Source organism: Drosophila teissieri, chromosome 3R (genome assembly GCF_016746235.2).
Source record: "Drosophila teissieri strain GT53w chromosome 3R, Prin_Dtei_1.1, whole genome shotgun sequence".
Classification (NCBI taxonomy): domain Eukaryota; kingdom Metazoa; phylum Arthropoda; class Insecta; order Diptera; family Drosophilidae; genus Drosophila; species Drosophila teissieri.
The window spans coordinates 28,016,439-28,039,469 of NC_053032.1; the positions used below are offsets into that span (position 1 = coordinate 28,016,439).

Below are 23,031 nucleotides of genomic sequence, written 5' to 3' on the forward strand. Positions count from 1 at the left end.
ACGACAGTGCTGCCAGACTTGAGCGAAGGCACCGTCTGCGGTATATTTCAACTAGCACCCGACGGTCACACAGTTAGTTTTATGAAAATCGAACGCGCAACAGGTGTTCAATCGCAAACAACACGCTCGAATTAAACGAATCGCCGCGCGGAAAGCGCTCGCCAAGCCAAAGAAAACCCTCAAGTCGCAGTGCGGAAAACGGAGGAGCTATAGCAACATAGCATAAACAGTGGATTGTGGCAAAGCAATCGTGAATCATTTGCACCTGTTCGGCGCCCAACATTCCTGCACTTTTTTTACGTTTCTGCGCCTGCGTGTGTGCCTCATTTAGTTTTCCCCATTTTGTTTACCTCCATCGCGGGTGTTTTGTAAAGTTTTCGCTTCGATTTCGAGCAAGAAAGCAAGCAAGTGGCTGGAAACATTCGACAATTTGCTAGCTGCAATTGCAGCATATTTTCCATTTAGCCAAGCCAAGAGCAAGGGAAATAACACCAACAACACCAGCAACAACAACAACGGCAGCAGTAGAAGCAGCAGCATAAACATAAACCAAAAAACCGGTTAAAGCGGACAAGAGTGAGAAAGGCGCCCCAAAAAGAGCAAGCGGGACAAAACACTCACATAAAAGGTGAAAAAAACAAAAACAACAACGTATAAAAGTAGATAAATAATAAACGAAAAAATAATATTCTCAGATTTTGGTTTTTGTTATTTTGTTCCACGCAAACCGAAAATAAGTGTGTTTGTTCTTTGTTCAAACGTGTGTTGACATCGAGTTTTCCCCTGTAAATTCCTTATCGGCCGCTCAAATCGAAAGTGAACGAGTAATTGCCTTTCTGGTATTTGGTATTTGGTTTATTACATTTCGATATTGCTATTGCCCAAACTCTGCGCGTGGCCTCCTTCTTATCGGCCGTCCAGTCCAGTCCACTCCACTCCAGTCCACTCCACAAGAAGAACTACCTGTTGCCGCAACAATTAACACCAGGTGAGCAATAAAATCAACCCTTTTTACACTTCTGCAGCCGAAAGTGGCCAATAGGACCACCGGCTATCTGTGAATATTGTTTACGTTGCACCTACAACAAATTCCAAGGAATTTCAGGGGAAATTGTTGAATTGTACTCTTGAAAATATATTTCCACATTTTCTAACAGTTCCTCTTAAAAAGTAAACGATGGCTTGTCGGGATTGGTATATTTTATGTTTTAAGCCTCAGTGATTTAGGTACATACTACGTTTAAAATGAAATGCCATTAAATACTCAACTGCAATATAAAAGCAAGTTAGGTAATTGTCCAGCTGTAAATCTAAAAACTTAGCACTTCCATTTCGAAGCTACGTTTATTTTTGCCTTTATTACAATCAACAATTTATGAACCTTTCCAAACGGCAAGGCTCATTTAAAACCGATATAACGTAAATTATGTTTACACATTTTGAAATGAGCCTCGAGTGCCACTAAACCATAATTTGGTGCCATATTTAAGAGACTTGTATGAATTTGCCGATTTCAAGTAGCCTTAAATGTTATTTATTGTTACCAATGCAATTCGTGTTGGGCAACTCATTCTACTCAGTCGGTCACTGCCTATATTTGGAACTGCCTGATAGCCAAGTCACGTGAGAGGCCTTCCATCGATAAGCCAAGTTGTTAAGCCAATTGTTAACAAAAGATTAGCCCCATGCCTTGACATTAGGCAACCCGAGTTGGGGGAATCGGTGGAAATTGGGGAATTCGCCACCGCAGTTCATTGACACAACCTTTGGCTGCTGTTTTTGCTGCTTTGCTGTTTTGCTTTTTTGCTGTTGAACCCGCTCAACTTTCACTGAAAAGGCGGCTGGGCCAAAAGCGCCATAAATCGGCATAAATCAGCACGAAAACAACACACGCGACAAGAAAATGTTGTAAATGCCAAAATTGAAATGCAGTCGCAGGTTAATAAAATCAAATTTCAAATTTGTTGCCCGCTTTTGTCTTCTCGTTTTCATCGCTTGTTTTCCACTTCCATTTCCATCTCGATCTCCATTTTTATTTTATTTTCATTTTTATTTAATTTTAATTTCATTTATGTAATCCCTGGTTAATTTCCAAGCATCATTAAGCCGCGGAGAAAAAGTCTCTTTCGGCCGCAAATTGAAGCACACGAGCGGATGGTTATGAGATAATCAGTAAATTGCACAAGACCAAATGAAGTCATGAGAGTTGAGTGGATGTGGATGGATTGTCGAGTGGGTTTCGAATCGAATCGAAACGAATAGAAACGAATCGCATTGCATCGCATCGATGGAGCTCCAATTTGACATTAAATTGAATGAGATAAGAGATTCGAAAATGATTTATCTCTATCAATGTGAAATTAAACTGCATGGCATGTGCGAAACCGAGCGACTCAAATTGGTTTTAGCCACATCCATTTCTGGGAAGCCTTACTTGTTTGAAAATTTCCCAATACCCAATAGCAAATAGCAAATACCCATTCCAATCCCGACTCCATATGACTCATAGCCAAATGCATTTATTCATTCCAATCTTGCATCTACTTATTGCTAGAGCTAGACGTACAAAAAAAACAAAAACAAAAAGGCTATAACCAAAATTCCTCAATCGTGAAGAAAACAAAATGCCAAATATTCCCACCAAAAAAGTTGATATATGCAGAAAATACAAAACAAGCGGCCAGCAACAACAACAACAGCAACAACCACAACAGCAACAGCAACTTTTATGAACAGCAAAACTATGCGCATAAAAAAGTTATATAAAAAACACGTTCAGACTCCAAGCCGCTCGGTGCGAGCGGGATGGCGATACCAAGTGGGTTAGCCGCCTGCATGTGTGTGTGTGTGTGTGAGTGTCGTATCTGTGTGAGCCACGCTTCAATTGCAAATGCGCCCAGTAAGCGAACAAAGTAGAAAAACGTTAAAAAAGCATTGACGCAGATACGCGCCCTGTGTTTGCTGTAATGTTGTTGTAATTGTAAATTCTACAGGTTTCTTACTTGGTATTTGTTTGTTTGTTTCTTTGTCCGTGCATGTGTGTGTGCGCCTTACTCGCTGTGTGTGTGTGTGTGTGTGTTTTAGCCGTTGTTGCCTTAATGGCACCAAAAGCAACAACAACAACGGCAACAAGATCGCTCTGCAATTTTACGCCAAAGCTAAAAAGGCGAGCGATCGAGCAGAAATCGAAGCGATCGGAAAGCACAGAGAGAAAAGTTGGGGCATTAAAACTGAAAGCCCGATTTAAAACAATGGAAATGTTTAAAACATGTTTATAACAGACATAAGTCTTGTTTTGGAATTTTAATTAATTTTCTTTCTACTTAAAAAAAGAGACTTTCTCGAACGAAAACACTCCGCATTTTATTTCTTTGAAAATTAGATATATCTGAATAGAAACACAAATATTGCTGAAATGCTACCAATATTTTCTTGCCGTGCAGCATTGAATGAAAAGGATGAAAAGGGGCGGCGCTGGAAAAGCAGAAGGCGCAGCGGGGTGACAGGCGGGGTGGGGGGAGTCTACTCCATTCGTAGGCAAACCGGGCCAGTTGGCGAGCACTGTGGGCCGAAAAGCGCAGCAATCTTGGGAGTTAACCCCTGCCGATAGCCACTCATGTGAGGCATTTCCAGAAAAGCACACGCCAAAGCGTTCTCACCTTGAAAGATATTAGACGCGAGTCTAAACAAAGCAGCGGACAAACGTTTGAAACCAAGAAAAACTGGCTAAGCTACAAGCGATTAAGCTGGAATTACTACAAATTATATTAATTGGCATGTCCGAATCTTTATGTATTGTACTTTAGTGTATATTATGTTTAGTTTCTTGTATAAACATCAGTTAGTTACTCAGTTTTATTTGGACCCTATATCCACTGTGGCCGTGTTTATGCCCCAACGAAAGCAACAACAATCACCAAACAACAGCGGCGAACGTTGCAAGCTGCACCCCCCACTCCCCACCCCCTGGTTCGCCCCAAAAGTAGTCGCCAAGTATGCGTCTTAACTTGGCCAACTGCTTGGCCAACTTGCCGTTCGCCTCAGCTTGTTTTGCGTTGTATCGGTTCGTATCGGTTTGGATCGGATCGGTTTTTGTTCGCTTTGCTTGTGTTTTGCACTCGTATTCGTAATTGTTTCACGAAACTGGCCAACTTCAACTGGCGAGGGTGGTGCTAGATCCCAGGGGTATGGCCAATAACGGGGGGGGTAGTACGACTACGAGTATGAGTACGACTACGGTTAAGAAAAACCAAAGCAAGACAAAAACAGGTGCGCAGTGCGCAAGCGCGCGCGCATTTTTGGTTTTGCTTACTGGTTTTTTCGGTGGCTTCGATTTGGGGCCAACAGTTTTGCGCTTTTAATTATGGCTTATGTGTCGCTTACGAACACCGATCGCTAAACCGTCGATCGTCGATCGCCGATCGGCATACACTTATCCCATATGCGGTACACATACCCATATAGATATAGTTATACTCGTATGTCCAGAGCCGCAGCACAAGGTTGCCGCAAAGTGACACGAGTGGAGGAGACATGTGGGGCCATTGAGGTTACTGCTGGCTACTTGGATATTTGGCTACTTCGATACTTGGCTACTTCGATACTTGGCCACTTGGAAACTTGGCTACTACTTGGCTAATTGTGAATTGTGAACTGCCTTCTGGGCGGATCGCCATGGAATTGCCTTCGGGCGGGAGCCATTGGCCAAAGTTATTGGAGTGGAAAGCCCCGATTCGAAGGTGAAGTCTCTGGCTTTCCCCTCTCGACAAATCAGGCTAGAAACTCCTGCCCAGGTAGGTAGGTGATTTTATCAGATAAGGGGCGTGTTTGCCTTGCTTCATAAACTGCCCTGGAAATTCCTACTTCGATAAGTTTTTATTGGCCTTTCCAAAGAAGACTTGGTTGGAAAAACCTCAACATTCATACAGAAGGGAATAATCGCACCTCCAAGAGAGTACACTTTGAATTCCCCTGAAGTAAGGCTCTTTTACAATCCTTGGCAATTTGAGATACCATGGAAATGGAAATGCCGTAATTAGCTACTTTTAGCAGCCTATTGCCAAATGCTTCATATCAGTAGATTTATTCGATAGCTCGGCACTTGGATTAGAATCAATTAGTCTTCGAGTTTCAGTCGAGGGTCTTGTCGTCTTATCAGCTTGGGTTACTCATTACTCATTCTAATTTTGGTGTAAGCGAATCAAAGTGGCAGGTGAATCACGAACAAAACGCTGTAATAAAATCACCTTAATACCTTTGCCGCTTATCTGCTGCGGGGTACTTTAAGTCGTACGAGCTGCCTGAAAGGTAAACAATGTCGGGAGACATATCTGAGCCACTATCTGGTGACCCAATTTGAGTCATCCGATGGGTACGACAATTGCATCCCGGCGAAACGTGGACTAAAGTCAGGGCATCGCGGTGCATAAGTCACACGGTGTCTTAATAAATATTAGATTGCGGCAATCGCGCAGATACAAATGTATCTGGGGGTAAAGGAAAAAACGAGATTGTATCGCGAGTCGAGTTACGAGCGCACGCGTGTTTCTTGCGCCTTTGTTTTGTTTACACTCGATTGCAAGTGCAATTTGTATTTGGCAGATACATTCCATGCCACATGTGCTTTGCATGAAAAGGCCCGCTCAAATGGCCAACTCGGCTTAACTGTAACTGGCAGTGATGACATTTTGTATCTGCTAGATACGCAGATACACAGACACAGCCAGGCGTAAATGCAATGCACGCACGCTCACAGCAAAAGCAAATGCGACAAATAACCCTCTGGCCTTATTAATATTTATCAATTTGTTATTTAACTGGCTTCGATCTTTTTGTCCGCTGGCCGGGGCAGCTTTTTGCCTCTCAATTTGCATAAAGCCCGATAAAAGATACGTTTGTTTTTACGTTTTTATAAGCCAACTTGTTTTCGGATTGCTGGCTTTTGCTGCTTTTTTTTTTGTTTTCGTTTTTGTTCAATTGCCAATTTGACCTTATTAAGTATGATTTGTACAAATACCTTGCGTGCGTCTTAATTAATTGATTTGTTTTAAGCTGAAATTCCACCGGTCAACCCATAAATATTTAATTATATTTTCTAGGTCTCTCCCCCTTGCCTTTTATTTATTCATTACATTTTTTCAGAACCATGCCAAAGCGTTTAAGCCACTTGAGTTGTGACAAATTCAACTGACTCTTATAGAACCCTAGGCTAGTGGCTAGAATTAGGTGAAAATCACACGAGACAGCCGAGTTTCTATCCAAAAACAGCAGCTGGCAGCTGTGCTAAAAACGAGTGCGAGTTGCCCTAGAGCAAGATAAAATGGCAAATGTGTTGAAAATATTCGCATTATGTAGCGTACGCTTTTGCCGATAATTTGGCAACGATAGAGGCTCGATTTGGCGCTACAATCCATTAGGCAAATAGCACGTGCAGTCCATAGTGTTACTAAGCCAGAAAACAAAAACCAAACCCCCTCTATAAAGTTAGTATCCACTGACCATAGCAACTCCTGTTAACTTGCGAGTATAATATTCTCATCTGGCGAAGTATTATCTAGGCGGAAGTGCGTGTTTGGGATTAAGTGATAAGCCAAAAAATGCGATAAGTTTGCAGCAAATGAGCCAAATATTAAGTACAGCAGCCTCAAGTAGTCGACATTATCGCCATTATCGTCCCAAATTGGGCAAACCAAATACACTCAAGTTATAAAACTGAATAAAAAAGGAAGGCAATATTAATATAAGATGTAACAAATGCATATACCGATTAAAGTTGGTTGTATAAGAAATGCAGGCCAACAAATCTTCTCAAATAAGGCATAGATAAGGCTTGATAATAATTTCATTTTTTAGTTTTCTCCCTTGCTTTCCTGTCCAGATTTTGTATCTCTGCTTTTCGTCAGCGTTTTCACTGCAAAGAGGAAGCGGTTGCCAGCGGTTTATTACGCACAATTATTCTCTGCATACCCAGCATTATGGGGAAAATGATGGAAAAGAAAAGCCATTCCCAGCAATTTGTCATTGTTTGATTTTCTCTGCACTTGCTATAATTTTTTGGTTTATGTTTTGCTTTTCTACCTATTTGGGGTTGGCAGCGCTCCTATTTCGGAACTGGAGCTGCTGGCTCCCAAACAATTTGAGCATTTGATTGCTTTATTTCACTTTACAACGCAAATTGCTGGCTTTGTCTACGGCAACCAGGCTTGTGATACTTCCTGCCTGCCACGGCTAATTATAAACAATCAGAGATCGGAGAAGACAAGACGCGGATCTCGGGATGTTGCTGTTGCTGCTGCTGCTGCTGCTGCCACTGCAGCCTGTAGTGTGTTGCACTTAGTTGCATGATTACATTTAATGGGCAACGCCAAAACATAATCATTTCGATTAAATAATCAGCTACTGAAGCAAACCAGAGTCGACGGCAAACCACTCTTCGCACATTTGCACCGAACAACAGTCACTGCGGTGAGTTGAACGCCACAGCACAGAGAAAAATGGGATTACCTAAGCACAAACTATAAACTTGTATAAATATTATAAAACAAATATTTACTTTTGCTAACTTAAGTAACTTAAAGATATCAGTTTCTGTTGATTCTACACGGATGATTCTGGGTGACACGCGAGCAAAGCATGCTTGCAAAGCAGAGTCTTTATATAACTTTTCTCAGTGCAGTGCAAGGAGTGCGCCTGGTTTGTAATTATGAAAGTTTTTCTCTTTTCGTGTTTTCCTCTCCCGAACCGTTGAACGTTATGAACTCATTTGTGGAATAGTCAGGTCTCAGCTCTGACTCAGACTTAGACTCAAACTTGGACTCGGATCGCATCGCATCGCATCGGATCGGATCGGACCCAATTCATTCATAGCCACAAGCCATAGTTGCTACATATAGTGTGGCAACAGCTATCGGAAGTGTTGCTGCTGCTGCTGCACAAGTTGCTGCCGCGGTGAAATGTTGTTGACCACAAAAGTGGCTTGAACCTGAAAACGCCTTGCAATGTGATACAAAAATGCTTTTGCTTTGCTGCGCAGCACCAGCAGCGCAAGCAGCAGCAAGCTGAGACTAGTTTTACACCAATTTCCGGCGCTGGAAAGGTTAAAGACATTGCTTTACAAAAGGGAATTTTTTCCATAGCTTTAATCGCGCTTTAATGTGGCAATTGCCGTTTGATGTTGCTCTAATTGAAAAAGGAAAAAGCCGGGAAGAGTTATGGCTAAAATCAAGTGGAAAATTATGGACGTCGATGGGCGCTGAGTGAGATGTGTTTTTCACATTTACGTGGAATTCCTGAAATACTTGTAGCCCAAATATAAATCTCAGCTGGTTTAAGCCTTTTTCTTTGTTGGTTTCTAAGCAGACAGCGAATAAACACACAAAGCGAACATTTTTTTCAATCATTTGTGCGAGGTTTTCTGTTTGCTTTAGATGTTATTATTTTGTTGTATTACTTTTTTTTGGAGGAATGTTTTTTTTATCGGTCTTTGCGGGTGTTCTGTTTATTTTTTACTGCAGGTTTTTTGTGGGTTAGCAAGGCGAAACCTTGAACAAGCCTGTCAATCATTTTTTTTCGCTGTACATACATGTGAGTATTTAAATTTGTTATTTATGGCACGCAATTTGTTTGGTTTTTGGCTAATGTTTGAGAATTTTTATTACCAGCAGAGATAAATCAAGTTGGTCAATGCATTCCATTCCATCTTCGTGTCTGTTTTTGCCAAAATAGCAGTAAACAGAAAAGGCAAAACATATTTACTTTGCGTTTGGGCCACTTTTAAGCCATTAACTTTGCGTTGTGCAACTAGCAAAACGATGAGAAAGTTAACAGGCCTTTCAAATGAACTCTTGATTATGCATTTATCAATTGGCTCAAGGTCTCGACTATTTTTGCGGCTTTTTTTCCCCCCACTAAATGTTTTTGCATCCCGCCAAACATAATTCGATTAACCTGTTTTTGTCTACGCTTACCTTTTACTCCTCTGACTGGGTGCGACATTTTGATTGATTTAAGGTGCTTGAAAGCTTGAAAAACGAAGAAGCCGCAAAATGTTTTTAGCCATGATTGCGCTGATTACGTGACTCTGTCAATTGATTTGTGCGCCAAAAGTAAAAAAAATTGGAAAGAAAAACAAAACTCGCAGCCAAAACTCTTGGCCCATATGAATGAAACGCGGCCCAAAGCGGCCAAAAGCGTTTTGGCTACTTCGTGAGTCGGCTAAACAACAACACCAAAAAACAAAAAAAAAAAAAATATAGAAAAAAACACTCATCGTGGCTAATTTTTCATGAAGGTTTTTCAATTGTTTGCTGCCTGCTGCCGTTTTAGCCGGCCAAAGGCCTCAATTTGTTGTATGTGCATTGAATTTGTAATTTAACATTTTTCTAGTGGCCATTTTGGATTTGCTTTTCTTGTTTTCTTTCTAAGCATTTATTTTATTAACCGAAAAATACAATAAAATGATGGCAGCCATCATGCGGAGATGCTTCGTTACCAATTTGGTATAATTACAATAAAATAAAACAATAAATATCCTAAATAGCTCTTTCGAGCTTCTGAAAACCTGTCCAGACTGTATAAGTTCCAGCCTTTCCATTGTTGCCCAAGTCCATCCAGAAACTAGATAGAAAAACCAGAAGTTTTAAGCAAAATATATATAAATATATTCAATGATTATGCAGCATAAAAAAAAGTATTAATAAATAATGTCCGAATATATTTGAATGCCTTACAGCTAGCAAATCTCTTTTGGAATTGCGCAATAGCTGAAACAGTTCAAGTGGCAACTTGACGGGCATTAACTGAAATTGCTTAAACAATTACTGGAAATGTATTTAAAGACTTGAAAGTGTAATTACCGAACAAACTATGAAAGTGCCCCTATCTCGTGCCTGATAAAGTCACTGCCCGTGCGCTGAATTAGTTGAGAACCGACTTGTTTACATAGAAGGGCTTAAAAAGTATAGGGCAAATAAGTATATGGATGTATAAAAAGCAGTGCACGTCTATAAAGTTAAATAATAAAGATATGACGTATTTGCAGAATGCCCATCTTATTTGCAGAGCATTTGTATTTACTTGTTCTTGATTGCATGCCTGTTGACTTGGCCCAATTGGTGGCTATAAAAATATTGTAAAATTCAAAATATCTGTGAAATGAATTCCACAGATCCAAGTGAGAGGTATGTTAAGTTCTTGCCCTGACTTGTGCCCCCAACTTTCGCTATTAACCCCCGCTAAGTGCGCCCCTGGCACTCGTGAGCTATATCAGCCATATATCTGATCACGCACTTAACATATGATGGCTGATAAAAACACTCGGCGCCGTGGAAGAGGGAAGAGCCATCGCACCGGACGCGTCGTGTCCTAGCATTTAATTGGATTTCTGTTATAGCCATTGTCAGTTGTCCAAGGCAATTAGAGCTCGGGCGATAGATATCGCCTATTTTTAGCGACAGTTTCGCATAAAGCCGACAATTTAAGTCCTCGTGCGAGTCTCAATCACGCCTTAAATGATGGCTCCACGCTATTTTTGGACCCCCAAGCGCATATCATATCAAAGCAAACCTGAGACCTACTATACATATAAAAGAATGATTGCCGTTCAGCCAGGGGGCAGTAGGAAAGACATTTGTTGAAGCGTAAACTGCGGCTGGCTGGCTGAAACAATTGATTTCAATTTTAATTAACACCCCCACTGTTTTAATTGGCACTTGCTCTTTGGTGGTCGAGGTTCGCTGAATCTTAACCCCCTCAAAGACGAAGACAAAAACGAAGACGAAGACGACGGAGTCAGTCAACGGCACAAATTAATGAATGAAATTACAATTGGGGGTGGCTCCCCGAAAGGCAAGAAGGCGGTGTTTTTGGCTAATTACTGTATCGATGGGGTTGGGGGTTAGGCATGGCCAACTACATTTCTCCTATCAAAATATATATTTTAAAATCGGTTGATATATGCTAGATTTGCTAGATTTCTATACCTCTTGTTTGAATATGTTAGTTTTATGAGCTTTCAAGTTCCAAGGAATTTCCTGACTCATGTCTGTTTACTCATTCCCCAAAGTTAGGTTGCCTTACTTTCTGGTTTTCTGGCTATCTGGCTGCTTTGCTTCCAGTTACATGGCTCCAGCTTTTGTATAAGATATTCATTCATTCATAGAACGCCTCCGCAGTTGCTCCCCCAGTTGTTGTTCGACTTCCACAACCGCCCACCCACTCAATATTTCTGCTATTCGTTTGCTTTTCATTACATCTGCGGATTCTGTTGCTCTTTTTGCTTTGTAGTTCAGCTTTTTGCCTCGCTCGTCATCGCCGCCACTTAAACTTGACCTTTATTTCCATTTATTGCTTATTACTGCACATTGCCTTAGTATTCCCATTGTGTTTTTAGTGGCTATGTTGTTGATCCAGTTGTTGCTGGTTGTCGTCGCCAAAGTTCCTCAATGGGCGCCATTCCAAAGGGTTGTATAATCTTTAACACAGTACAAGATGGGTATTATATATAATGGTAAAGTATTATCTATCCCAAAGTTCCATCGTTGATTACTTGCACTTGAAGAACCTAATCCTCTGCTCATTCGATTGATGAATACCACATGTAGATGTAGTTGGAAAACAGGTGGCTACGATCTATCTGTATCTGTATCCGTATCCGTATCTGTATCTACAGATCTGCGGGTGCAGTGTGTTCTGTGTTCCTCTGGCAATTCCCACATAATTGTTGCGCAAACACAGACTAACTGAAATGCAGAAAAAGTCAGCTATTACTGAATATTAGCATGGGGGAAAATAATCTTTCCTCTGTGCGGGAAGTCTGGTTCGGCGTTGTTTCTCTCAGTTATCACTCATTAAGTATGCAGTGGCATATGAAATTGCGCATAAATCAGAGACTTGGCTCTTGCTTTCCACTGATATATGATCGCTGGATGATATATGGGGGGGCTATTAGTTTTAGTTCTTTAATGATTCATCTGGGTGTGTTTGAGTGCTGGGAAATTGATTGTCTCGATGCTAATAAAACATCGTAAAAAATGGAATCGATGAAGTCCGACTCTTTGTTGGAACGAAAAGGCAAAGGGGCAGACAACAGATGAGGCGTCTTAGAACATGGACAATGGAAACATTCCATAAAAATTCCTAAATACAGCTTAAACTTAACGTTTGCTTTTCCCCCACTCTTAGTTCTTTTTTTTTTGGTTTTTGGTTTTTGTTTTTTGTTTCCTAACTAAGCGTTAAAACATTATAAATACCAGTTGTTTCTGGTGCCCAGACGGCGGAGGAGTTCTATAATCTAGGAAACCAGTTTTCGGATGCCGAAAATTAACACGATGGCTGCGGGGATTTGGATTTGGAAACAAAAAACAAAAATCTTGCATTCTTTGATCGGATGGAAAACGAAAACTGAAAACTGAAAACAGAAAACTAGCATACTGAAAAGCCGATAGAGAGAGATGAGATGCATGTGCATGGGACTGGTTTCCCCCGTGCAGTCGGTGTTTCGCACCTTTGATGTTGGTTTTTTAATGCCCTGGAAAGAAGGGCGGTTGTCCATCCATCCAATAAGGTCTATGAGAATTTGATTTCTTATAATCGAATTCATGGAATTTTTTACCCAACTTTGGGGCGCGGCCTGCCCCGGCGAATGATCAATCAAGTGCAGCATCAGTGGAGGCAGATGAATACCTAATGAGTACGGCTACGACTGACAAACACACCCAGCCGTGAATACATATGTATGTACATGTGTATGTATGTACCTATGTAGTCCCACAGTCGTAGACCCAAACTGGTTTAATTGATTCAAATGAAGACGACGATGTCGACTCTTGAATGACGTTTGTCCGGCTTTGGCTTTGGCTGTGGCTTTGCCTCACTCCCTTTGTTGCCTTTTATGCCGATTTCAGTAATATGTAAATCGAACGCCTCCCCCCTCCCCGGTAGCAGTCTGCATCTCGTCTCGAGTCTCCATCATCCACGGATCGGAAAACGTCAAAATAGAAAACTTGCAAATCACATGCAACAATTGATGTCGATTGTTGCCGCAGCCGCTGCCACTGGCGTGTCATGCAACGTTTTGCTCTCGCCCTTTTGTGGCTGCACTCGTGCTTTGTTTGTGTTTGTGTTTATAATTGTCTCAGGTGCAACAGCCCCACCTCCCCTTCTTCCAAGCCCCTCGTCGAATAATCCCCCCACCCTGCCTCTCATGTTTGCTGATCACTTGTCAGTCAGGGGCGTTCGGTGCCCCCTCACATTGAACCCAGCACTCACCTCTGGCTGCACTCACACAAAGGGTATGCAGGTGATCGACTTCCAAGCGCATGAGTCTTGTGAACTGAACAATAGCTTCAACAATAGAACTCAAGGTATTTACAGATCCAGTCAATATATATTAAACAATCAATTTTTGTCGGTCACTTTGTGACAATCTTGTAAAAGAAACTAGCTTTTGCAGAGCATTGGAAAAGTGCATCCAGAACTTTGAAAAATCTGTTTACAACAGTCTGATCTAATCATCATTGCACGGTTAATCAAACTGGTTCTATTGCGGATAATTGCAATTAATTATGATGTTGGCATCGTTAGTCTAAATGATCCATTTACGTGTTCTGACAACCTTTTGATTAGCAGCCTTAAAGTCAAGTGTTCGCTAGGAAAAAAGCAAGTACTGACAATAAACATTCAAATAGGGCCACTAATTGCCATACTCTTTAACAAAATATCAGTTTCAGTTTGTTTTAGAAACTGAATCGTCAGAAAAATGACTGCAATCTCTTGCTCAGTGTATTATGAGCTGTAAAATGAGTAAGGGTATTAAGAAATCAGCTTGTTGTTCTCATGCTGCCGCTTAATTCTGTGGTCAAAGTTGACTGACAGTGCCCATGTGAATGTCAATTGTGGCCGAACCCCGTTCGCCCTTCTGACTTTCAGTTGTTTTCCATTCAATTATTAAAATTAGCCCTGCTCTCGCTAATTGTGGAAAGATGCAATTAAAGCCGCTCAGACTGCAAGTCCGAGACAGATGTAGAGATAGTGAGCAGTAGTGAGGAATCGAAGGAGGGTTCACACACCTAGAGGAGACTATCTTTTGTCTAGAAATCTGAGAGCAGGTAGCGAGATACTCGTATGTCTAAGGTTTTGTGTGCCATTAAGATATTACAGAGCCACCCTCACAATTCGACGGACGGAAGTCGGTGCGGTCATAAATACCTAATCTTTATGGACAGTGGGAATCAACGAGCTCTTGACTTGTTTATGCCTCCTGCCCAATCCCCGATTCCCAATCCCCGCTGCCCGATCCCCGATCCCTGATTCCCGATCGCCGCGTCCACCACTGCCACTAATTACTTGTCTCGGTCTGCTGGGGCACAACAAGCTCAGCCAGTCAGCCAGTCAGCCAGCCAGACATTCCTTAGCCCAAGATCAGGATAAGATGCGGCGAGAGTTCGGCGTGCAAATGCCTCGAAGTCCTGTCCAATGGCATTCAAATGCAGAAAGGTAGAGCAGCCAGCAGCGGCGGAGCCACTAAATAAAATCATTAAAAATAATGAACGCACTTCCGTTGCAATTGTCGGGGTCTTAGAACTTTACACAACATTAAAATGAAGCAGCCAAGGGGAGAAACCACAACATCGGCTTACAGAGAAAGAAAAATTGGTGAGGTTTCCAAGGGATTGGTAAGATCTTGATTTTGAGAGTGGCGATCAAACTATCTTCTTCATTACTTTATCAGGTTTAGATGGGTATTCTGTATTCGGATGCCACGCAATCATATTAATATTTTGTTGTGTGTAGGGAAATATTCTCGTTGCAAGCCGCACAAATTAAAAGGTAGAAATGTTCCCTCCCCGAAACGCAGAACCCAAGAACCCAGCTTGTTGTCGAACTCGTTGTTGGTTGTTTGGTTGTTCGGTGGTTGGGTTGTTTGGTTCTTTGGTTGTTCGACTGTCGTGAGTGGCCCGGCAATTGCAATTACATATGTAAGATTGTTCTCAGATGCCGCCGCGGCCCAAAAGGGAAAACGATGTGGGGGCATCGTGGCTCGGAACGGAAATAAAACTCACTCCTCCCCGGCCGTAAAAACAAAGGCCATGCTGGTTTGCTGGTTACCACTTGATTGTGGGGGCTGGACGACACATATAAATTATCAACGACGCAGCCCCCAAACCTAAACTCAAATCCCAACCCATTGGAGCCAGCTAGAACCCGGGGTTCTGCGTCTCTAGTTATGCATAGATACAGATACCGATTCAGATACAGATACAGAATCGGAATCATGAAGGTTGCTGCCTCGGAATGGGTACGAATACGAATACAGGTACAGCCTACGCCAAGTGGAGCTCATCGTTTATGCAATTGGTTTATGGGCCAGATATTTTATACTTATACTTTATGGCAATCGATGGGGACTTGGGGTGCAGGGAAAGTGCGAAACTGGAACACCTACCTAGTGGAGCAGAAACTTTGAGCGTAGACCCATTAACTTTTTAGCTAAAAGATTGCAGGGGAAAGGCAGTAAAGCTGAAAGTATCTGGTGCCATTAAAGCGTAAATAGTAATCTCAAATTAATACAAATTTACGTTCCTTTTAACTTTGCAAAGCTGTTTGTTTGGAATCCGAACACGTAAATAAATGAAATTAAATTATTTACTTCAGGAAAATCAGGTGTGACGATTGCCAAAGGTCAAGCCGCCGTCATTACTCAAAAGTTATTTGTTTACTTGTAATAACTTGTAAATTTATGAATATTAAAGGTCAAAACTTAATCAATCTTTGCACAGCCTTTCAATGGTCATAAACGACTAGGCAAACACCATCAGTCAGTCGCTCAATATTCTTGGCCATAAAATGATTGATGAAGGTATCGGCGAAATTCTAGGTGAACTATTATGATAATTGATTGTAGAATTTAAATTTAATGCCCGAATCAACTCTTAAAACCTGCTGAGTGGCCAGAGACACATGCATTTCCCAGCCTAACAGTCGAATCGCCGCAGGGGGGGAAATGTCGAGTCTAGTGATACCATGTCCAAATTGATTCACCATTCTGGGGTGCCATCATTATATCTGACCCAATTGCTTGCGGGGAAGTGTGACACATTTCTGGTGGCAAAGATCAATTTGGTTTGGCCAAATGGAAATGGACCACAGCGTCGCCGGTTCCGTCGCATTGGTTTCGCTGCTGAAAGTTAACTGGGAATCGGGGAATCGAGCAATCGGGGAATTGGAGTACGAATGGAAATAGAAATAGAAACAGATATAGAAATAGAAATAGTAATAGTAATAGGTATGGGTTAGTTGTTCGTCGGTTTGTTTGCACAACTGTTGAAACAGTGGCAAAGTGCGGAATCATGTTGCCGCATTGTTTGGCCGGGCATTTCTAGTGAATTTTTTGTGATCATTTTGCTCTATTGGCCGCACTCTCTTCTCGGCTATTTACCCAATGACAACAGTTTTGGATGGCGCTTGTCCGAGAGACCAAAAACAAGGTCACAACCAGAACTTTCCAAAACAAAAAACGAAAAGCTAAAAAAAAGAACAACAAACATAAAATACCAGAGAAGATACGCCGCCGAATCGGCTGGAGAACAGAAACAATTAGTCAGGGAGGGGCCCTCGCAATTTGTATCTGTAACCGGGAGATATTCGCGCCTTTTCACACTACTTCTTCTTCTTCTTCTTCATCGTCTTCTGGGTTAACGTCAGCGTTAACCCGTTTTGCCAGGCCAATTACCCCGCCCCATGAGCCAGCATGAATATCGCTTAAGACAGAATAAAAGTGCCTCGACAATTGCTTGATTCATGACTAAAGCAAAGCGGCTGTGGAAAGGGGAAAGGGGAAGGAGGAAGCACACGAAACACAACAGCCTACATAAAGTATCTCGCAGTATATTGTATCTTAGTATCGCAGTATCTGGGTATCGCAGTATCTCTGCATCTTGTATCTCGAGCTGCGGCTATGTGACGCATCTGGTGGGTTCCCAGTGGAGGAACTGCAGCTCGAAGTTGCCTCTTGATTGCACTTGATTGGCCTTTGTTTTGCTTTGTTTTCCACCCGTTGTGCAAGTTTTGATTTCGACTCAACTCAACTTGACTCGCTTCGCGTTTTGATTTGATTTGATTTGATTTCGATTTGTATTTGTGTGTCTGGACGAGAGTGTTTATTTTCATTTTCAATAAATCGCTCTATAATTGCACTCCGGGGGGTATTACCAAGCCCCGCGATGTGAAAGCTGCCGTCAAATTATCTCATTTCACGAGGCGTGTGAAAAACGCTTTTGATCAGCGCATTTCCAAATTGATATATCTTTTGTGTTTCCTTCAAATATTTCTTTCATTTCGTTCAAATCATTTCTCTCGTTCATCTCTTGCAGGAGGCCCCATTCCGCGGAACACACCTAAAAAAGCTCTTCAAGATTTGTGTGGATGTTTTCAGGTGTGTATATATGTGCCATAAACATAAGCCATAAACATATTTGATTTTATATCAAATTCCAAACACTCAATGGGTTTTGGGGAGAGGCTCCAGCAGCAAGTGTGGATCACCCATGGCGTACACATGTTGCAGTTTAGTCCACATGCCCCACTCGAGTGCAGCTAAGTGCTTCGAACACACTATTCATAACTCTGGTGCCATTAAAGCTGGAGGCACGCAAACTTTCGCACGGCTCACTGCTCGCATTGAGAACCTTAAATATGGGTCAATTACTCACACTACAGAGTGTCTTACGTAACTCTTGACGTACTACAATTTACTGACCGTTAGACATTGCAGTCTGCGTGGCAGGGTATGCACCGTGTTTGGATTGCAATAAATGTACGAAACTAGAACTGCACCACATATGTATGTTGTTTCTGGCTTATTTAATAAGAAACTATAAACTAGGTGTTTTATGTGGCATTAAAGCTGTTATAGCACCTTTTATCTACTAGGTAGCCTGTAGTCGGTAGGAAACTGCACCTGCTGACTAGAGCTAGCCTTAGTTCGGTTCTAATTGCCGCTAGTCATACTCGCATTCGCATATGGAGCCGGCGGATCCGAGCCTAACTGTTGAGTGGCAGTTAAATGCTAATTTGCCGGGCTGACTGACCGTTGCTGACTGCCGGTTTTTGGTTTACTGGTCTTGAGTCTTGAGTCTGGACTGTCTTTTAGCGCAGAATCGTTGGTGCTTGTGTGCGTCTTAATTGCAGCGGGAAACCCATTTCAAGAAGTTGGCCCTTTTAGCCGCTTACCTCTTTTTTTTTGCCCCATCTCAGCGTTTTTCTGCCGTATCGATTGCAAATCCACGCACATGAATCGAGGTCGCTGGAGATCAACGATCTGTATCTGTATCTGTATCTTTACCTGCTGGACTTTGCTCTTGTTTTTGCTGAGCTCCAACTGATCGATACTGTTTGTGCCCATCAACTGCGGTGAAAGAGTTGATGCAAATTTGTATCGTTATTAAATCAAATAAATTTGTGTTTTATTTTTGGACTTCATGCGCGGCTGCCTGCAGTCGATAAGTCCGCGGATTTCATTGTTCCGTGATTGGGCTTTAACAATGTGAATTTGTCAACGGAAACGATCTGCGACTAACAATTGCTCACATGCAATGAGTATAATTTGCTTAGATCATAAATTTGCGTCATTTTCGGCTTGCCCATGTACGAGTATCTGATAAATAATATCCGCTAGAATTAAGCAACTTATTTGCCATAGCCTTTAATTGCAAGATTTCCATGTTTGATCTATCTCTAGTAACTTCTAATTGAATGTTTCCTATTTTACAACATCTAAGCTGGTTTTTCTAATCGTCTTACATTAAAAAAATCGGATTAATAGAAATTGAAATGAACTGAAATCCAATTTACATCACTTTCAACAAGACATATGAACTTTGAACTTGAGCTAACAATAAATGATAAACAATTCGGTTGGCCAAGCCCACCAATTTATTGACAATTTCGAATGCCTTTCCACTCATATGCAAATTCGAATTGGTAAACAACCTTAGCAATGAAATGAATGAATATCGAATGACAAAATATGGTGTAATAAATCAATAAAACTCGTTGCTGCCGTGATTCCTGGAATTATTACTTCATTATACATATATATGATCAAAAGGGTTTTAAGAACTTTAGAAGCATAAATCTCAAAGCTGCCAAATCGTAAACACTTTCCACTTTCCCCGAACACAACTTGCGTTTAATTTGCTTCACTTTTACTCATCTCGCAGAGATTCTGAAGCTGGAGTAAGAGTTTGCCAGCTTATCTTATTCTGCGTCTAATTTCCACTTGCGTTTTTTGGCGTTCAACTTGATGTCGCCGCACATGGACATGGAAATGGCTGTCCAGATATTTTGGACTTGGTTTTCACCTGGCCGCGGCACGTAGTCATTCCGATGGACATTTGACATCACAACATGCCTGACATGTCAGGCGGTCGTTTTGGGCACAGTGAGAGTTTCGGAAGCAAATTCTTGCAGTAAAAGTATAAATGCGATTTGGGATGAAAACGAGCTCAAGTTCGGACAGCAGACAGCAGGTGGCAAATTGTTTTGGCACATGCCAAAAGCCAAAAGCCAAGACTCTTGCCAGCAGCCAAAAACAACTTCTGCTTAGAGCCAGACCTGTCTGGATTCGGATCGGATACGCCAGCGAGATAAAAATAAAACCATTATAAATTCATTAACCAGCCGAATCTTTGATAATTATACTATGCTTACAAGGGGGCGGGGCGGTCTACCGTCTCTATAAGCTCTCTATAATTTTTCGAAATTCGTGAAATGTGCGTCAGCAAGAAACACAAATAAAAAGAACTTCTTTATCCCCCAATCTACGCGATTCGTTTGATCTGGACAACAAACTAGCCAAACCACAAAAATGGCAAATGGCAAATGGAAACAAGTGGAAAAAAGTGGCCAATGTGCCTCAGGTGATAAGTTCATTTATTTATCTGTTATTCCCGTGCTGTTTATTTTCTTCTAATTTTATAAGACGCGTGCTCCGTGAGCTTTGTGTTAATTCGTAATAATTAATTTGAGAATTTGCAGAAGCCGCAAATGAAGCGAGGCTAATAAATTATTTATGAATCGCGAACACGACAAGGGAATTTCCCAAACGCAAAGATATTACTTCAAAGAATTAAAGGTGCCATTTAAATTAAATTGAAAACTAGAAACCCCGCTAATAGAAACCCATTAGGGTTTTTTATAGTTCTATCTATTTTTGGATATTACTTTATATTTATAAGCATGATATCTTAATGTTTCTCCAATAGAAAGCTTACCAAGTAAGTACGCATGCTTAATAGTTTATCGATAAGGAAATAGTTAATTCCCATTGATTTTTGGTTTACTTTTAATTACTGAATTTCTTTTTACAACTCAAGTAGCGAAAGTGGTGATTTCTGGTTTTATATTCGTTTAAATTGCTGTGCGGATTATTGCTGTTGATTATTTTATAGACCCTCTAAACTGGTTTTTTATGCATTTGAATATTTGTTATTCGGCAATATTATTTATTGCCATTTTATTTGGAGCTATTATCGTTGCGCTGGCTGCACAATTACTCAGCCAAAGGAGTGTGAAATGCTTCGAAGTGCTGTTGGCCAAACCAGGAAGATGGTCCACCCTAATCCTAGCCACATATTTCTACTCAAAAGTTGCGTGTGCACCGCACAGTGGGTTTGTGTGCCTCGAAATCGCATTTGATGCAATTACAACGACGGCAAATCGCTTGTCACGGAGCTCCATTTAGGCGGCTTAATAACCGGAACGCGGTCTATAAATATAAAATTTTGAATTGAAATGAAATGAAATGAAATGAAATGGCCAAAACGACTTAACAATTTGCTATTATCGGCAACCTTTGTCATGTCATTTATTTTTATCGCATTGCTTAATTCTTACTTTTGCTTAAAATGTACTTTTTCCATACTATTTTGTTTTGTTTTTCGTTTTTTTTTGTTACGATAAAGCGTGAGTTTAATTTGCCTTTGCACGGTGATTTTCTCGGTTCTGGGGGAAATTGCGCATTTGTGAAATGAAAAGGGTTCTAAAATGGCGAATTTATTACCTCGACTCGCTTCAGACTCGTTTTCTAATTGGATAATCGTGTAATGGGGGCTCTAAAACTCTTATTACCTAAGTACATATATCCCGCGGCCCATAGGGCATACAGGAAACTAAGTCATATACTTTAGTTTCGAGATCAGTAGTTAGCATTTCCCAACCTTCTTGATTAAAAAACCCAAGCTATTTACCAAAATCATTCGAATTTAATCGGATTATGCGTTTAATTCTGGGAAATTCAACAAAGTACATAGCAAATACTTTAACAAAGGTTGCTGATAAATAGAAAACACATTTTGCACTGTTGGTTTAATTTGTTAGAATATCTTTCTGTCTGGCGAGTAAATACTAAACACTCAATTACCGATTTAATTAATTTGCATAAAGCCTTATTAAAAGCTTATACGAAAACTTAATATTGGCTGCACGTTTCAAATTGGTGAAATAATTTGCATATAGTTCAATGGATTATATTTGCTTTATAAAATGGACTCGATTGTGTTTTAGCGTAGTGCCAAAAGTCACTTATCAATGCATAATTCAAAAGCCAGTCACTTGACTTAAAATAATTCCTCTTTATTGTGCCATCCATTTTAATAAACTTTTTAATTTGTTGTTGGTATTTGCAATCTTTCCTTCGAATTAATTTCATGCGCATTTGTTCGCATTGAGTTCGAATTATTTTTTGTTCACTTTTATTTATTATTATTTCGTTATTGAAATTGGAATGGCAAGTGGAATTTGTAAGCAATTTGAGCGGTAATTGAAATTCAATTCACGTCCAAACGGAGCAGACGAGGTAAAGTAAGGAGTATCATACATTTTGCGCCAAATACGATGCAAATCAGAGAGAACGATATAGTCTAGACTATCAGATACCTATGACCTATCTAGTGAAAGTACGTGAGAGATGGAGCATTAAAGAATGAAGACTACTTACCAGCCCAAGGCTGATTTAGTTACATTTAAGTATTGAATCTGAGTCTTACTACTACTTTTCAAAGAATCTTATATACCTCTTAAATCTACTTTCAATAGGTATAAATATCTACATTTGTTTTGTGCAATGCATATAAATTGCAAAATCATACTGAAATAAAATGTTGAAAAAATCAATTTATTTATTCAGAATAATTGTAATTTTTGACAACGCAAATCGATTTACATTTCTGTATAAAAAATGCAAATATTCAACAAATACATGTCCTAAAATGCCATTTACTTATAAAGTAAACACATAAATCGCTCCAAATCGTTGTATAAAAGGTCGTATAGTATAAATGTGTACTTGTAAATTTTGGGTATCGAGCTGCTGTCATATTCTGTAAAAACGAATCATTTTTTATTCAAGAGAACCCTTTTTTTGAGCCAAGGTTTCTTCTTAGCCCGGTTTTTGCCGGAGGAATGCATTTATTAGCCCGACCCAGCAAACAAAAAATGATACTCAAATGCTACATTTTCAGGCAGCTGCTCGACGGGCCAAAAAATAAAAATAAAATTAAAATACAACCAAAACGAAATGCTAGTTTTTTGCACAAAAATTTTCTCACGTAACAAGTACACCAGCCAGACATGGATCGGGAAAAACTTTTTCAGAAAACTGAAAAGTCCGCCAAGACCGGACCAAGTAATTTACTTCGGCACTGCGAGAAACCAGGGATAACCTTAGAATTTAACTTTTTGAACATGCATTTTTAAAAGCCACTCTATTGTGTTATTAGAATAAGTTGATATGAGTAACTTGATTACATTTTTAATCGTTGCATTCAATTGATTTGAAAACGGGTTGGCAATAGTTTTGTCAGTGCGCCAAACAACTTGTTGTGGGCCAATTTTTTGGCGTCTGCGCAATCCATAAGAGGGGATTAAAGCCGCTGCTGCTGTTGGCCGATTCTAAATATCAGGCAAGGCGATTGCAAGTAGCAACTGAAACTTCAGAAACTTCACAAGCAACACAAGCAACACAAACTACACAAA

The 23,031-nt window shown here is 40.6% G+C and overlaps 1 protein-coding gene and 1 long non-coding RNA gene across 4 annotated transcripts in view; one reads left to right on the top strand and one right to left on the bottom strand.

The window, feature by feature from the left end:
- Positions 1–74: 74 nt before the first annotated feature.
- The window catches only part of LOC122620111, a 34,852-nt gene continuing 11,895 nt past the window's right edge, over positions 75–23,031 (top strand). For 2 of the 3 annotated variants that reach the window (XM_043797419.1, XM_043797422.1), the window contains exons 1-2: positions 76–988; positions 17,370–17,431. The gene's annotated coding sequence lies outside the window, so the exon portion shown is untranslated. Of the gene's footprint in view, positions 989–17,369; positions 17,432–23,031 lie in introns of all 3 variants that reach the window. The other variant, XM_043797420.1, reaches the window with a different exon arrangement.
- On the bottom strand, positions 11,059–12,385 carry LOC122620112. The gene is made up of 3 exons (XR_006326115.1): positions 12,249–12,385; positions 11,546–11,920; positions 11,059–11,470 (listed from the first exon to the last, which is right to left on the bottom strand). It is a non-coding gene; the product is annotated as an uncharacterized LOC122620112 (long non-coding RNA).